Source organism: Rhinoderma darwinii, chromosome 4 (genome assembly GCF_050947455.1).
Source record: "Rhinoderma darwinii isolate aRhiDar2 chromosome 4, aRhiDar2.hap1, whole genome shotgun sequence".
NCBI lineage: Eukaryota > Metazoa > Chordata > Amphibia > Anura > Rhinodermatidae > Rhinoderma > Rhinoderma darwinii.
This window is the reverse complement of record NC_134690.1, coordinates 127,085,103-127,094,508: the sequence shown is the minus strand read 5'-3', so window position 1 is coordinate 127,094,508 and position 9,406 is coordinate 127,085,103.

Sequence of the window (9,406 nt, the reverse complement as noted above, 5' to 3'; positions counted from 1 at the left end):
ACGAAATGTCAAACAGAAACCTTAGCTTCCGTTTGCATCACCATTGATATCAATGGTGACGGAAGCTTTGCTAATTGTTTCCGTTTGTCACCGTTCCGGCAGGTTTCCGTTTTTTTCGATGGAGTCAATAGCGAGGCGACTGAACGGAAAGCCAACGCAGATGTGAACCGGCACTTACTCTGATCTGTGTTTAGATCAGAATAAGGATAAAAACTGATCCATTAAAAATCCCATTGAAATCAAAATAATCGATTTAAACGGATTACAATTTTACATTGACACCAATGATATAAAAAACCCTTCCGTTAGACATCCGTTTTTTGTAATGGAGAAAAAAGTTCTGTACGCTGCACTTTTATCACTGTAATAAAAACAGATGACTAACATAACGGGCGTGAACGGACACTAACGGATGCAATTAAAAATCTCGTTGATTTTACTGGGATTTTTAACAGATCCATTTTTATCCATTATTGTGATTTAAAAACGGATCAGAGTAACGGATTATACAACGGATGTGTGAAGCCTTAGTAGTAAAGAGTCAATCTTATGAAAATTTTATTGGTTGTCACAGCTCTCCCCTGCACGAATATCAATACATTGTAAAAGGATTATATTTGAACTCTGTATAAACAGGTCAAAATATATGAAATAATTGTGGATAAATAACTGAAGGTAGGGAACACTTTGAGTAATTACCTGCAGCACTTTTGGTTTGTCTCTGAGATGTAGCTTAGTGACCCAGTACTCTCTAGCTGGCTCAAGACTACAATTCCCAGCCATGCCCTGCCAGCCTACATGTGGTGTATTATTGCAGCATTAGGAGGGGCCCAGGTTGGAGGAGGTCACTGATGAAGCTTTGCAAATAATCTTGATTAAACTGTTTTGTGTCTACAGCACCTATTCAGACCTATGCAACTCCATGGTTACAGACTAAGGGTATGTTCACACGGCTTATTTTCGGCCGTTTTTTTGGCCGTAAACGGCAGAAAAACGGTTGAAAAATTGGAAGCAGAACACCTCCAAACATCTGCCCATAGATTTCAGTGGGAAAAACGGCGTTCGGTTCCAACGGGCCATTTTTTTGCGTGGCCATTTTGCAGGTCACTTCTTGGGACATTTTTGGAGCCGTTTTTCATAGACTCTATTGAAAACAACTCCAAAAACAGCCGTAAAAAAGCAGCGAAAAACGCAGAGAATATCGCGAATGGCTTAAAAAAACGTCTGAAAATCAGGAGCTGTTTTCCCTTGAAAACAGCTCCGTATTTTCAGACATTTTTGAGTTTGCGTGTGAACATACCCTTAGGCTTCATTCACATCTGCGTCAGGGCTCTATTCTGACATTCCGTCTGAGCTTTCCGTCAGAACCGGACCCTGACTGAAACAAACAGAAACCATGGGTTTCCGTTTCTATCACCATTAATTTCAATGGTGACAGATACGGTACCATTGGTTTCCGTTTGTCTCAGTTTTGCAAGGGTTCCGTCATTTTGACGGAATCAATACCGTAGTAGACTGTGCTATTCATTCCGTTAAAATGATGGAAACCCTTGCACAACTGAGACAAACGGAAACCACTGGCACCGTATTTGTCACCATTGAAATTAATGGTGATAGAAACGGAAACCCATGGTTTCTGTTTGTTTCAGTCAGGGTCCGGTTCTGACGGAAAGCTCAGACGGAATGTCAGAATAGAGCCCTGACGCAGATGTGAATGAAGCCTAAGGGTATGTTCACACGCAAACTCAAAAACGTCTGAAAATACGGAGCTGTTTTCAAGGGAAAACAGCTCCTGATTTTCAGACGTTTTTTTAAGCCATTCGCGATTTTCTCTGCGTTTTTCGCTGCTTTTTTCGGCTGTTTTTGGAGTTGTTTTCAATAGAGTCTATGAAAAACGGCTCCATTGAAATCAATGGCTTCCATTTGTTTCAGTCAGGGTCCCGTTCGGACTGGAAGCTCCGACGGAACGTCAGAACGGGATCCTGACGCACATATGAACGAAGCTTAAGAACACACCCTGTCCCTGTGTAGTCTAATGCTGCAGACATACTCCCTTCTATCTGTCCTCTAATTCTAGCTACTGTCATTTACCAAATGTATGTTAGCAGGATGTAGAGGACAGATGGAAACAAAATAGGAGACAGCTCAAAAGGGTTGACTCACAAAGACAAACTATTTTCCGTTCCAAGCCACCACTATAATGTCTTTTTGCCATAAAGACAACCCCTTTAATAGAAATGTAACACAAAATAATAAAATTTTATTTATATATTTACACACATTGAAACACAAAGTTCTAACTCCACTCAAAACTTGAATATTCAGATATACCTCCCAACTTTCAAAAATCTCAAAAAGGGACAACCGATGCGGCGCGTGTAGTGTTTTAAGCCACGCCTCTAACCCCATCCAATCCCCTTCCATACACACCCGGTTCAGCCCACACAGTATTATGCTCCCATAGTGCCGCCCAGACGTATAATGCCCCCATAGTGCCTTCCACACAGCATAATACCCCATAGTGCCTCCCACACAGTATAATGCCAAATAGCTGCCCCCCACACAGTATAATGCCCCATAGCTGCCCCCATACAGCATAATGCCCCCATACAGAATAATGCCAACACAGATGCCCCCATACAGTATAATGCCCACACAGATGCCCCATACAGTATAATACCCACACAAATTCCCCCATACAGCATAATGCCACCATAGCTGCCCGATACAGTATAATGCCCCCATAGATGCCCCATACAGTATAATGCCCACACAAATTCCCCTATACAGTATAATGCCCACTTAGCTGCCACTATACAGTATAATGCTTTCTTAGCTATCCCCATACAATATAATTCCCCACAGCTGCCCCATACATTATAATGCCACCTTAGCTGCCCCCATACAGTATAATGTCTCCTTAGCTGCCCATAGTGCCAGTGCCCACATATAATGTGCCACAGTGCCGTCCAAGTGGATAGCGCCACAGTGTCCCCAGTAGATAGTGCCTATATAGTGCCACAGTGGCCATGTAGATAGTGCCACACCCCCCTTGAAGATAGCACCACCCCCACTGTAGACTGTGATACCCTCCTGTAGATAGCGTTATTGGGGCTACCAGCAGAATCCCTGCTCTTGCCAGGGATTCTGCTCCAGGAATAGCCCCTGACGTCACTGTCCATATATGGATAGTTCTCCAGGAGCAAAATCACTGGCCAGAGTGTCGGCAACAATCTGACTGGTCATTCGCTCCAGGAGTAACCCCTGGCATTACTGTCCATATATGGATAGTGACGCCAGGGGCTCCTCCAAGACCGGAATCACTGGTCTGAGCGTCGGCAACGCTCTGGCCAGAGATTCCGCTCCTGGAGGGAGCCCCTGATGTTACTACAGTGACGTCGGGGGCTACCTCTAGGAGCAGAATTCCCAGCCAGAGCGTCTTCAACACTCTGCCCAGGGATTCCGCGCCTGGCCTAGCCGCTGATATTACTGTCCATATATGGACAGTGACATCAGGGAATCCCCAGCCAGCGCGTCGGCAACGCTCTGGCCGGCAATTCTGCTACAGCAGCAGTTCCTGAAGTCATTGTCCATATATGGATAGTGACGCCAAAGGCTCCTCAAGGAGCGGAATCCCCGGTCAGAGCGTTGGCAACTCTCTGGCCAGGGATTCCGCTCCTGGAGTATGCCCCGATGTCACTGTTCATACAGTATATGGACAGTGATGTTAGGGGCTTTGAGATGCTGGAATCCCCGGCCAGAGCGCCGGCAATGCTCTGGCCGGGGATTCTACTCCTGGGGGAGCCACTGACGTCACTGTCCAAATATGGACAGTGATGTCAAGGGCTTTCCCAAGGCAGGAGTCCCCGGTCAGAGAGCTTGTATTGCTCTGGCCAGGTTCTCCATAGTTGAAAGCCCAACATCACTGTCCATATATGTCCTCGACAAGTTGACAGTGAATGCTGAAGCAGGGAGCTGACGGTTCTCCGCTTCAGCATTGGATTCAACTGTAGCTGCGTCCTGAGGATGCATATACAATTGACAGCGGGACATACCACTGGCCGCCCGGGACAGCGGGACACTGCCCGGAATCTGGGACTGTTCCGATGAATCCGGGACAGTTGGGATTTATGATTCAAATATAACTGCAGTCAAACCCTAGACTTCCATGTGCCCCTTGTCATACTCATAGTGGTACAGGAGGCTGACATCTGGGGTACTTTCCTGTGGCATGGTGGGAACACTGTCAATACCAGTGATTTTCTTTCCCTAGATAACAAAATAGGGGCTCTAAAGAATCTGTAGACCAATAATATGATAGTTGTGGGAGACAAAACAGAATATCAATGTGGTCCCCCCATGTGACAGGCAGAAACATGAATGAAATAAAGCAGCTTTAGGTCTAGGTCATATGGCGTTTTCTGGCGCTGATTTTGATGCGGAAATCTCGCCGGTATCAGCATCAGGAAACACCCCAAATTGCTCACTTTTGATTTCAATAGGAGGCAGAGGCGTATCTTGGCTGGTCGTGGGTAAAAAAGCGGCATGCTCTTTCTTCGAGCGGGTTCCACCTCTGACCTCCCATTGAAAACAATGGGAGGCAGAAAAAAACAGACAACGCTTGTTTGGAGTTTTTTCTGCAGTATTTTTTGCCTGCGGTTTTTGCACTAGATTCACCGAGTGGGGAAAAAACACAGAAAAAAAAACATAAAAATATGCTGGCAGTTAAAAATCTGCTTCAAATTTCCTGAAGGACTTTTGAGGCAAAAAACTCTGTGTGAACTATGCCTTACAATGTGAGGATCCTACCAAACAACTCCCTATATCTTAGCCCCTTATACCACTGTGAGTTTGACTTAGGGGGAATAGGGAACTGATATTTTCAGGTTTTAGAGCAGTGAGGTTTTCATATATATAAGACAAAATGGCTGTATATTCTGTTCTGTTTTTAACGCTTATTTTGGAGTATTAAAATGGGTACTTAACTGATTTTTAGATATATAGTATTCTGAAATGTTTTATTTTGATATCAATATTTGTCTGCCTTCCAGTTTGTCTTCTGAGCAAGATTTTCAAAACACAGCAACGGCCTGAGGCATCACAAGCTGAACTCATAATGTGCCCTAAATCAATAGTGGCATTGATAAGTAAAATCATTTTCTGCTCACTTATTGATGGAGCCGTGCCAAACATTCATATTTAACTTTGGACATGCAGACAAATATGGGCTGGCATATTTATATGCTATTATTCCTTGATGGGGCCTGTAAATCAGTTCCAAGTGTCTCATTACTTAACAGGGAATACTTATGTGCCAGTAAGAAAGAGGGGGAGCCCACTGCAACCTGCTAACAGAGCTTATGTTTTTAAACATTTATGAGATTAAGAAAGGCAGTTTGAATATACTGTCCCTGCATTAATAAAAAAAGGACCAAGGGAGGCCATGAGCTACCTGTATCTACTTGTATCGGTCTGATTCCTACAATATCCAGAATACAAAACAACCGGGCGGCACAATTTCCCCTATAGCAAACTTCTGTCCCACAACTTTTGTTAGTGTTGAGGCAGGGCCGGCGTTAGAGGGGGGGGGGGCAGACAGGGTTATTGCCCAGTACATCTATCCCCACAGGGGCCCCCTGCCAACCTGGCCTGTAGAAGATGGCAGTGGCGCACGCAAAGCCCTGGACTCAATTATATCTTCGGCCACAGGACGCGGATACAATTTACAGCGCTGGCGAGGCAAGGGAACAATCGGTTCTCTTCCCCGCCATTCGATGCTTTCTTGTGATGCAAGCGCTGCGATTATGTCATCGTGCCGCCTGCTTCGTCAGGAGAGACCAGGCCTGCATCACTGGAGGAGAGGTCTGGGACAGGTAAGTGTGACGCTATCTACAAGGGCATTAACTACAGGGGGCACTATCTACAGGGGACATTGTGGAACTATTTACATCACTGTGGCATTGTCCTATGGGCACTGTAGCATTATCTATATGTGCATAGTGGCACTATCTACATGGAGCACTGCGGCACTATCTACAAGGGCACTATGGCACTATCTACAGGGGGCTTTATGTGGCACTATCCACATGGGCACTGTGGCACAATCTACAGGGCACACAAAGGGGGCATTTTTACTGTGTGGGGGCACAAACAGCAAAGGTTACTGAGGGGGCATTTTTACAGTGTCGAGCACCAAGGGAACATTATTACCGTCTGGGGCACTGTGGATGGCAAGTTTGTTTACAGGGTGGGGTATAGGTGGGGAGGATGCTTGAAAAGCGAGGTACCAACATGTTTGTGTGTCAAATTCTGCAGACTTGAATAGTGGCTGGAAGAAGTCGTCATGGTGGTCTAGGTCGGATGAAGAAGAAAAGCGAAAGTGAATGACTACAACCAAAGAAGAGTCACTGGATATAACTGTACTGTAATCACTTATATTGTCTGCAGTAGGACTGGTGTCTATCACTATATGGTCACTATATGGTGGTAATATTGGTCTTTGTATAGTGGTTTTTATTCAGTAACCGTATTATGGTATTAATCAGTCACTATGTGGTTATGGTGTGGAGGCAGTGGCGTAACTACCGCTGTAGCAGCCATAGCGGCTGCTACTGGCCCCCTCCCTGCTCGGAGGCTCCGCTAGCGTCCGCTATGGCTGCTACAGCGGTAGCAACACCACATTCAATAGTGTCTGCGTCCTTCGGATGCAGATACTATTGAACACTATGACAGAGCAGGGAGGTATCTCCCTGCTCTGCCATAGGCTACTGTAACAGTGGTGTAGCTCTAAGGGTTACAACGGTCGCAATTGCAGGGCCCCCATAGCCACACAGTGCTCACCGCTTCCTGAATGCTGGAGCAAGGAGCTGACAGCTCCGTGTTCCAGCATTCACTCTGCCGTGAACGGTTCGGCGCAGGCAGGTGTGATGTAGGGACGTTATCGCACCTGTCTGCTCCGAGTCACTTACAGCACAGACCGAAGGAGAAGGATCCTCCACCCGTCGTGGGAACGGGGATAGGTAAGTAATTATGTTATTATTTTTCTAATAGGCACTATGGGGCATTATACTGGGTAGGGAAGGGGGGCTAATATGATGGCTGCTATAGGAGCATTTTACTATATGTGGTGGCATTATACTGTGGGGCCAGCTATAGGGGGCATTATACTCTGGGACAGCTATGGGGGGCATTATACTGTATGGGGGGCATTATACTGTGGGGACAGCTTTGGGGGCATTATACTGTATGGGGGCATTATACTGTAGGGACAGCTATGGATGGCATTATACTGTGGGGGCATTATATTGTGGCTGCAGCTATGGGGGGCATTATACTGTGTGGGCATCTATGGGGGGCATTATACTGTGGGGGCAGCTATGTGGTCATTATATTGTGGGTGCAGCTATGGGGGGCATTATAAAGTGTGGAGGCAGCTATGGGGGGCATTTTACTGTGGAGTCAGCTATGGGGGGCATTATTCTGTGGAGGCAGCTATGGGGGGCATTATATTGTGGATTCACTGAAAATTGGTAATAAATGTCGTTCAATATTGTTAGATATGATTCACCGCCTGGAAGAACGATTAAAAAGTAGTTTATTAGTTGTATTCATAAAATTGTGGCTCTACCAGCCATTGATACCAGACCAGGCATAAGCAAGTGATTTGCGACAAGAAAAGTGGTATAGAGTGAATGATGTCTCCTTTCCACTCAAATCCCCACTTTCCTGCTTGTAGTATAAATAACGCTATATCCTTGCCATTAGTAACTGTCTATCTAAATCCTACGCGTTTCATCATCACACACAAGGTGATGCTTCCTCAGGGATTAGTAGAAGTGGATTTATTTCAAATATTGTTAAATTCAAAAGTGGTAAAGTGGTTGCAATGTTACAGCACTGGATAGCACTGTTCATGTGCTGATTGTTAGCCTCCAGACGCATGCACGGCTCTGATGCACTGGCCGTACACGCGCCGGAGAGTCTAAAGGCTTAAAAGGCTGAGAGCCCGCCCTCCAAAGGTCGTCCCCGGACTGAACCACCAATCCGCATAGTACACGGCAGCCAGTGACGTGCCGGAGGCGACGCCCCGGGGACCTATCAACCTGTGGGGGTTCCTGAACGACAAAAGCGTCCATGGTAACCAGGGGATGCTAGACGCGGCTCCTGAATTGTCAGTAGACAAAAATACATCGTATGGGTATTATAGTAACACACGGCCCTGTATAAAGACAAGGACGTGTGGATGTAGGGGGAGAAACTAAATCGTAAGGGGAACCGTCTCGTTCTGAGACTACCTTCCCAGACGTGACACCAATGGTGTCCTTATTGTCCCCTAAGTCAGCCCGGGATCACCGGTAGACAGTGTCCCATAGGATCGCAAGTAGGCCATCCCGTAGCCAATTCCCCTATGGAGGGCGGCACGCAAGGGCTATACTCGCGACTCATGGTAATTAGTCCCACAGCGATCATCTGGTAACCTATGTAATGAGATGCCAGTGCCGTATATGGGACTATGGGGTAACCAATAGTGCTGAAAGGCCAGCAACAGACCTCACAAAAAAACGTGATAAAAAACGCGATAAAAAATGCATAGTGTGCATGAGGATAGAGGTCAAAAGATGAGAAGTGGCATGCATGGGTGTGAAGAAATAATAAGGGCATAAGGTAAACTAAATAGATGCCAAATACAACCATAAGGTAACGTGGTGCGGTTAAAGGAAACATGAATACGAGATTTGTTCATTTATGCCATGCGGGTTGATGGTCTGCATTCTGAATATCCATTCTGCCTCTTTTTGGAGTATTTTCTTATCCAGGTCCCCACCTCTAAGGATGGGTCTCACGTGTTCTATACCCTGGAAAACAAGAGCCGTAGCATCCCCGTCATGGCAGGACCACACATGTCTTGATACAGGGGTGTCAACCTTCCTTCTAACATCCCCAATGTGGTCCCGTATCCTTCTCCTAAATTCCCTTTTGGTCTTGCCCACATATTGTAGGCCACATTTGCATGTCATGAGATAAACAATACCCTTTGTTTTACAGTTTATGAATGACCTGTTGTCAAAGGTTTTGCCAGTATGGGTACTCGTGAAATTCTTGCTGCATAGTATGGACACACATGCTTTACATGTTCCGCATCTGTATGTCCCTCTAGCACTATTGTCCAGCCAGGTGCCACATTGTGTAACCGGTTGTAGATGGCTATGGACCAGTCGATCCCTGAGATTGCGTCCCCTCCTATAGGTAATGAGCGGGGCGTCCCCAACCAGGGTCCCCACATCCGGATCTGCCTTTAGGATGCCCCAAAAGCGTTTGAGGACCTCCCTCACCTCTCTACTCGCCGAGTCAAAAGTACCAATAACTCTCATAGGTTCTTCATGCGTTTCCTTCGGTTTGGGGTTGA